The 10000-nt window shown below is 30.0% G+C and overlaps 2 non-coding genes across 2 annotated transcripts; both read left to right on the top strand.

Moving 5' to 3' along the window:
- Positions 1-2884: 2884 nt before the first annotated feature.
- TRNAM-CAU (transfer RNA methionine (anticodon CAU)) lies at positions 2885-2956 on the top strand. The gene has a single exon. It is a non-coding gene; the product is annotated as a tRNA-Met (tRNA).
- A 3471-nt stretch (positions 2957-6427) lies between these two features.
- Positions 6428-6499, top strand: TRNAM-CAU (transfer RNA methionine (anticodon CAU)). The gene has a single exon. It is a non-coding gene; the product is annotated as a tRNA-Met (tRNA).
- The last annotated feature ends 3501 nt before the right edge of the window (positions 6500-10000 follow it).

Below are 10000 nucleotides of genomic sequence, written 5' to 3'. Positions count from 1 at the left end.
ATATAAAAACTTTCCCTGAGGACTTCATATTTTCGGGATACCCACATTAATGGATATAAGAATAATGATAATGGTGACTTTGATACGATCTGCGGCTGGAATTAGAATATGGTAGCAATAATGATAATGATAATGATAATAATAATGACAATGATAATAATAATGATTATGATACTAACAAAGATAATGACGGTACCATTGATAAAAAAAATATAAAATGGCTGTGATAGTATTGACAATGATGATAGGGAGAGTCACAATAAAGATATCCTTAACAATAGTAATAATTGTGATAATAATGATTGTATAGTTACGAGAGCCAAGTGCACAGCGAGATAATGAAACAGAAATGAGAGAAAAAATGATTTCAGTCATTGGAATAATGGCAGACATGATAATATGCAAAGAATGATAAAGATGATGATATTAGTAATGATGACAGAGATAAGGCTATTCAAAATATGCTAACAATAATTATACATTTTTCCAATGAGATCACAAAACAAGGTAGCGCAGTGAAAGCGTGCCGGGCTCATAACCCGGAGGACCGTGGATCGAGACCACGCTTTGTTACAAGGGGAATGTTTTTTTTTTCTTTTTTTTTTAAGTTTATTATTATCATTATTCTGTTTTAAATAGATTGTAAATTTTATTTTTTTCATATTCTTAAAAATCATATGGAAGTGAAGCATATTCAAATTATTATAAAGCTGGTGATAAGAACAACAAAAATGGCAGCAGCAACAACAATAAGTGATGATAATGGTAACAATAACGATAACAATGAGAAGCTTGAGAACAAGAGTAGCGATAATAGTAATATCGCTTAGAACAATAAAATCGAGGATAATCAAGATGATAATAGATAAACAGTGAATCGTGTGCTTTTCTGTATTCCTTAAAACATAATATAATAATCATGAAAATGATAATGATAATCATAATAAAAATGAGATAACGCAAATAATGAAACTGAAATAGATGATAATGACAATAATGATTATAATGATAGTAAGGATATTGCTAATACTATTATGAGTAATGATTATGATGATGAAAATAATGACAGCGATGCTAGTAATAGTAATTATGATGAAAACTGATGCTAATGATTATTATAATAGTATTGATAATAATAATCAAAATAATTATGAAACAGTAATGATAATTACAAAAAAATGACAATAGTAATGATAACGATTAAGTGATAGCAAATAATGACAATGATAAGAATGATATTGATAATGGTAATGCTAATAGAGATAATGATAATGAAGAAAACAACAATTACAGTAATGATAATGATAATAATAATGACATTGATAATTACGGTAATGATGATACTGTTAACCACGAATCTAATTTCAACGGAATATATTCAAGATGTTAGTAACGAAATCAAAAATGACTAAGACTATAATATCGATGACTTTGCGAGGTTTTTTTTTGCTCTGTGACTAATGGTGTACATGTGTGTGTGTGTGTGTGTGTGTGTGTGTGTGTGTGTGTGTGTGTGTGTGTGACCGAGAATAAGACCGAGCATAATCAACTCCATAATGTTCAGCTTAATTTCATCCATTATGGTCAAGGGCAAAATAAGAAATTCATCTAAAAAAAAATCGTTTATGCTTATGTGTGTGTGAGTGAATAGTTCCATAACACAAGCGTACATACATATATATGTTTTTGGCATGAGTATATGCTTCTCAGATATCACCTTGCCTCTTGTCAAGTTTAGTTGCTTTGTGTGATTGTTAGGATCTGTCGTGCGAGAAAAAATAGATGATTGATAGCAGAGAGTAATATACATGTAAACATAAACATAAAATATATATATATATATATATATATATATATATATATATATATATATATATATATATATATATATATATATATGTATGTATGTATGTATGTATGTGTGGAATTCATGGTGAACAGATTGCAACAGGAACAACGAAGTGGTTTAAATACAGCACTAATTTTATTATAAGAGTTTGTCGTGATGGAGGAAAATACGTGTTTATTTGTTTTAAGTACTAGCTTGGTGGTTCCTTGGAGGGTGAATATCCAAAGTCTAAGAATCGACTCCCAATATATTCATTGGCTGCATGTCTGATATCTTGATAACAAAAATCTTGTTCATTCTGAGGGAATTAGCAGTCCACCTCACTTTACTTTTGTCATTTATGCAGTGTTTATTTCCTTTCTGTGTCAATGTACGTCTGTTCACAGTATATGCATTAGTGTAGAAATAATTGGCATATGTGTCCTGTATTACAAAATCAGAGTATTTATATGTATTATCTTAGTAAGTTTATGGTCCCATTAATTCATTCAAGTAGGGATACTATAGATGTGCGTATAAAACATATTTAGCCTCAGTGATTTTTATGTCATATACAAATATACAAACTTTTCCTGAGGACTTCTTGCTTTCGGGATACCCATGCTAATGGATATGAGAATAATGATAATGGTAAATTTAATATGGTCTGCGGCTGAAATTAGAATATGATAACAATAATGATAATGATAATAATTATGATACTAAAAAAGATAATGACGGTACCATTGATAAAAAATATAAAATGACAGTGATAATATAATCAGTGATAATGATGATATGGAGATTCACCATAAAAAAAACATCCTTAACAATAGTAATAATTGTAATAATAATGATTATATAGATACGAAAGCCAAGTGCACAGCGAGATAATGAAACAGAAATGAGAGAAAAAATGATTTCAGTCGTAGGAATAATGGCAGACATGATTATATGCAAAGAATGATAAAGATGATGATATTGGTAATGATGGCAGAGATAAGGCTAATTATGATATGCAAAGAATAATTATACATTGTCCTAAAATCATTACTAAACAAGGTAGCGCAGTGGAAGCGTGCCGGGCTCATAACCCGGAGGACCGTGGATCGAAACCACGCTTTGTTACAGGGTTTATATCTTTTATCTTTTTAACTTTATTATTATCATCATTCTGTTTTAAATAGATTGTAAATTTTATTTTTTCATATACTTAAAAATCATATAGAAGTGAAGCATATTCAAATTATAATAAAGCTGGTGATCAGAAAAACAAAAATGGCAGCAGCAACAACAATAAGTGATGATAATGGTAACAATAACGATAACAATGATGAGAAGCTTGAGAACAAGAGTAGCGATAATAATAATATCGCTTAGAACAATAAAATCGAGGATAACCAAGATGATAATAGATAAACAGTGAATCGTGTGCTTTTCTGCATTCTTTAAAACATAATATAATAATCATGAAAATGATAATGATATTTATAATAAAAATGAGATAACGCAAATAATGAAACTGAAATAGATGATAATGACCATAATGATTATAATGATAGTAAGGATAATGCTAATAATATTATGAGTAATGATAATAATTATAAAAATGATGACAGCGATGGTAGTAATAGTAATTATGATGAAAACTGATGTAATGATGATTATGATAGTATTGATAATAATAATCAAAATAATTATAAAACAGTAATGATAATTACAAAAAATAATAATAATGATACTAATAATGACAATAGTAGTAATAACGATTAAGTGATAACAAATAATGACAATAATAAGAATGATATTGATAATGGTAATGACAATAGAGATAAAGATAATGAAGAAAACAACAATTACAGTAATGATAATAATAATAATAATGACTGATAATTACGGTAATGATGATACTGTTAACCACGAATTTAATTTCAACGGAATATATTCAAGATGTTAGTAACGAAATTTATTTTTTTGCTCTGTGACTAATGATGTACATGTGTGTGTGTGTGTGTGTGTGTGTGTGTGTGTGTGTGTGTGTGTGTGACCGAGAATAAGACGGAGCATAATCAACTCCATAATGTTCAGCTTAATTTCATCCATTATGGTCAAGGGCAAAATAAGAAATTAATCTAAAAAAATTCGTTTATGCTTATGTGTGTGTGTGTGTAGTTCCATAACACAAGCGTACATACATATATATGTTAATATATATCTTTATCTCTCTCTCTCTCTTATATTCCTTCTCTACTTTGTCTTTTTTCTCTCTCATCTTCCTTCTCACTGCCTTAATCTCTCTCTCCTCTCTGTTTTTAGTTTTGTGGGAAATTTACTACATAAGCAAGCAGCAAGTAGGTAGGTAAGTTCTCTTGAAAATCATATTTCCTGATTAGTTCTCGCTGATGGGATCTACCCTTTGTGAAAATCATTGTATAGGAACTCTACGTCACACCTCGTTATGAAATGAAAAGCAAAAGTGCGTAAAGTAACACCAGAACTGCAAGAAAAGCCACACAGTTCTTCACATCAACGCCACTGGTCCGTCACGAATATAAAGCAAGCAATATTTAATCATAGAAACATTCTTTGATTAATTATCCAACTCTTATTAAAATTCTCGCTGCCATTGAAGTCGAACATATTCATTTATGCTTGAGAAAAGGAATGTGCCATTTTTACTTCTAATTTAGAATATACAATATTTAGTTTGCTTTGTGTGATTGTTAAGATCTGTCGTGAGAGAAAAAATAGATGATTGATAGCAGAGAGTAATATACATGTAAACTTAAACATATATATACATACATACATACCTGGATAAGAGAGACACTGGAGAGAGGCTATAGCACTAAGGGGAGGATCAGCAGTTTGAGGCTAAATAATACAAATATTTTGTAGAAAGTTATTCATTGTATCTATCTATTCTAATCCACACGAGATATTCCATAGCGACAAACAAATCTTCGGCATTTATTTCGCTATTCAGTGTATTAATACAGACAAATTCATGATTCACAACACGAATAGATATGCATATTTGTGTGGGGAGGAACTGAAGTTCCTAAAACATATTTAGCCTCATTGACTTTAATGTCATATACAAATATACAAACTTTTCCTGAGGACTTCTTGCTTTCGGGATACCCATGCTAATGGATATGAGAATAATGATAATAGTGATTTTAATATGGTCTGCTAGCAATAATAATGATAATGATAATAATAATAATTATGATACTAAAAAGATAATGACGGTACCATTATAAAAAATATAAAATGGCAGTGATAGTATTAACAATGATATGGAGATATCCGTAACAATAGTAATAATTGTAATAATAATGATTATATAGATACGAGAGCCAAGTGCACAGCGAGATAATGAAACAGAAATGAGAGAAAAAATGATTTCAGTTGTAGGAATAATGGCAGACATGATTATATGCTAAGAATGATAAAGATGATGATATTGGTAATGATGGCAGAGATAAGGCTAATCATGATATGCAAAGAATAATTATACATTGTCCTCACAAATTACTAAACAAGGTAGCGCAGTGGAAGCGTGCCGGGCTCAGAACCCGGAGGACCGTGGATCGAAACCACGCAATGTTACAGACTTATAATGTTTTATCTTTTTTAAGTTTATTATTATCATTATTCTGTTTTAAATAGATTGTAAATTTTATTTTTTTCATATTCTTAAATATCATATAGAAGTGAAGCATATTCAAATTATAATAAAGTTGGAAATAAGAACAAAAATGGCAACAACATCAGTAAGAAATAATGAATCATAACGATGATGAAAATGATAACAATAATAATAAGCTTAAGAGCAAAAGTAACGATAATAGTAATATCGCTTAGAACAATAAGATAACGGAGAAATGAGGATAATCGAGATGATAACAGCTAAACTTTTTAAAACAATCATAATATAGTAATCATGAAACTGATAAGGATAATAATAATGATTATAATGAGAGTAAGGATTATGCTAATACTACTATGAGTAATGATAATGATGCTAATGATAATGACAGCGGTGGTAATGATATTAATGATGATAATGATTATAATAATATTGATAATGATAATGATTATAATGATATTGATAATGATAATGATTATAATAGTATTGATAATGATTATGATTAACAAAATAATTGTAAAAACTAATGCTGATGATTACAGAAACAGTTATGATGATAATAATGAAAAAATCATAATCATATAAATGATAATAATGATAAAAATGATAATTACGGTTATAATAATGATAATGATGACGGTACCATTGATAAGTATAAAAGGACAGTGATAGCATTGACAATGATGATAGGGAGAGTCACAATAAAGATATCCGTAACAATAGTAATAATTGTAATAATGATGATTATATAGATACGAGAGCCAAATGCATAGCGAAATAATGAAACAGAAATGAGAAAGAAAAATGATAGCTTTTCAGTCATAGTAATAATGGCAGACGTGCATATGCAAAGAATGATAATGATGATATTATTAATGATGAACGAGATAAGGCTATTTACGAAATGCTAAGAATAGTTATACATTGTTCAAATTAAATTACAAAACAAGGTAGCGCAGTGGAAGCGTGCCGGGCTCATAACCCGGAGGACCGTGGATCGAAACCACGCTTTGTTACATCTTCTAATTCTTTATTTTTAAAGTTTATTATGATCATTATTTTGTTTTGGATAAATTATTTATTTTGATTTTTTCATATTCTTAAAATATCTAAAGAAGTGAAGCATGTTAAAGTTATAATAAAGATGGTGATAAAAAGAACAAAAACGACAGCAACAACAACAATGTGATGATAACGATAGCAATGGTAAGAAGCTTAAGAGCAAAAGTAACAGTAATATCAATAACGCTTAGAACAATAATATAATGGAAAAATGAGGATAATGAAAATGATAATAGATAAACAATGAATCGGGTATTTTTCTGCATTTTTAAAACTCATATAATAATCATGAAAAGGATAATGATGATAATAATGAAAAGGAGATAACATATATAATGATGATAAAATAGACAATGATTATGACAATAATTATCATAATAATAGTATAAACAGAGGGAGGGAGAGGAGAAAGAGAGAGGGAAAGAGCAATAGAGAGAGGGGAGGGAAATATGATTTTAGACAAACTGCGTATTAACCACATAGTTTATTACTCAGTACAGAAGTATTGGATTATTCTTGCTCCAGCTTCGTTTGTTAGTTTTGTTCTAATACAAAATAAACAGCTGGACACTTCGGGCTTACAATCCTGACATTTTAGCTTGACTAATTATTGGGTAAAGTTGGGGTAGGAAGGGAGTGGGAACGTAAATTTTTGGAGAAATGATTACAGTAATAATCAGGATGATAATAGTAATTATAATGATGGTAATGCCAATAACTGCGGAAATGATCATGAAAATTAAAATGATAACGGTAATAATAACATCAAAAAGGAAGAAAATAGCAAATTGATATAATCTTTTACTCAAGTACGTAGGTAAGTTCTCGCTGGCGGGATCTACCCTTTGTGAAAATCATTGCATAGGAACTCTACGTCACACCTCGTTATGAAATGAAAAGCAAAAGTGCGTAAAGTAACACCAGAACTGCAAGAAAAGCCACACAGTTCTTCACCTCAACGCCACCGGTCCTTCACGAATATAAAGCAAGTAATATTCAATTATAGGAATTTTCTTTGATTAATGATACGATCCTTATTAAAAATTTCGCTACAATTAAAGGTGACATATGCATTCGTACTTGAGAAAACGAGAGTGCCATTTTTAATTTTTATGTTTATAATATCCAGGAATGACAATGTGCTAGGTAAGTTAGTTCTTGTTTCCTGGGAGAAAGTTAAATATATATATACATATATATGCATATGTATATATATGTATGTATATATATACATATGCATTGTATGTACATACATATATATATATATATATATATATATATATATATATATATATATATATATATAGAGAGAGAGAGAGAGAGAGAGAGAGAGAGAGAGAGAGAGAGAGAGAGAGAGAGAGAGAGAGAGAGAGATAGATAGATATAGATGTAATACCATTAGCGTTAAAGCAATAATTAGCATAGCTCTAAATGAAAATCATGGAATTTTAGACAATAATCCAACAATATTATATAATGATTGCAAATTACGAGATAATATTCATGATTAGTTTTTATTTCACAGTGATTTAAAAACGTTTGATTGGCAGGAGATGGAATATGTAATACCATAATTGAACATGGCCTAATTATTTCAAAAGATTTAGAACAACTGATAACACCTAAAAATCCTTGTTATTAATGAAACTTTCTATGGAAGCAAGTTTATCATATATGTACAGAAATTTTTGTTTGATTCAATTGATCACAAACAAAGAATCAAGTGATTTCACAACAGTCGTTAGATGTTTTGAATGTTAAAACGGAGAGAGAGAGAGAGAGAGAGAGAGAGAGAGAGAGAGAGAGAGAGAGAGAGAGAGAGAGAGAGAGAGAGAGAGAGAGAGAGAGAGAGAGAGAGATAATGTATATATGGTAGGTACGCTTTCTTGACAAACTTATTCACTCATAGTTAGATATATAATATACGTGTGTATATAAACAGATAGATAGACAGACTGATAGATAGAGAGTGAGAGAGAACGGTGATGTGCACACACACACATACAACATATATATATATATATATATATATATATATATATATATATATATATATATATATATATATATATATATGATAAATGATAAATTGTTCAACCTCTTATGTGAACCTATTCGATGCAGTATTTACTTGTGATTACTAAGCGTTTTATTATAGATTAAGAAGCAAAATTCACACAGCTTAAAAGTTGAGGCTTGTGTGCGATTCCACAGTTGGCATTAAACTTCGAACTTTTGCGGCAACAACAAAATGGTGAAATAATTGCAGTTAATAAACACTAAAAATGGGCCTACATGTGATTCCACACTTGGCATGGAACAGTCTCGAACGCGGGACCTGGATATTCCAAGCCACACCGTTAACCATTCCTCCATTACGACGACTTCTTATTATTATAAAATTAGTCCTGCTTTTAAACTATCCATTTGTTGTTTCATCATCGCTTGTTACATGTGATATATTTGGGCCCAATTTGGCCCAATTCGAACTAACACAAAGCTACGACACTTATCAAAGAAGCCAATGAGAAAGAGGCATATTTAAAAGAGAGAGAGAGAGGAATGAACGAATTATTTGATTAATGAGAGTGAGTGAACGAATGAGCTGAGAGAAAGAGTAAATGAGTGAGAGAGATTCCAAGATATACATTCAGAATATAATGTAAACACACGTGCACACATATATGTTTATATGCATATCCATCTCTTTGTCTTTATATATATATATATATATATATATATATATATATATATATATATATATATATATATATATATATATATATATATATATATCTGATGACTTAAACCGAAAATGTCAATAGCGGTAAATTTCACAATATATTAAAGTATATCCCTGATACGAATGCGACCAACACGATAAACGTTTTTTTTTCCATAATTTAAAATCCCCTCATTGTATGTTGGTTTACAAGTCAGAGAGAGAGAGAGAGAGAGAGAGAATAAACGAGCGAGGGAGAGAATGAGTGTGCAAGCGAGTTGAAAGTGAAAGTTACATATACGTTTAATTAAGAAAGTAAACATGTTACATTATATTATTCATGATCTAAAAGTAGAATTACAGTGATATAGATGACTTATAATTGTTTATGTGTGTGCAGCGCCTATCACGTAGTCAATACTGGATAATGAGTTACGAAACAGTAAATATAACTCGATTCGATTATTCTGAATGCCCTTTATCTTGTGCTAAAATCTGATAATAGTTTTCGTTATTATTATTCCGTGAGTCTTGGTGTTTCTGTGAGCAGACGCATCCACATTCGAACAGCTGAGCGAGGAAATGCGTGTTTATTTGTTTCAACTACAAGCTTGGTGGTTCCTAAGAGGGTGAATATCCAGTCTAAGAATCGACTCCCAATACATTCATTGGCTGCATATCTGATATCTTCATAACAAAAATCTTGTTCATTCGGAGGAAATGAGTAGTTCAT

Source organism: Penaeus vannamei, chromosome 3 (genome assembly GCF_042767895.1).
Source record: "Penaeus vannamei isolate JL-2024 chromosome 3, ASM4276789v1, whole genome shotgun sequence".
In the NCBI taxonomy this organism is placed as follows: Eukaryota; Metazoa; Arthropoda; class Malacostraca; order Decapoda; family Penaeidae; genus Penaeus; species Penaeus vannamei.
This window is presented reverse-complemented; position numbering and strand designations above follow the sequence as displayed.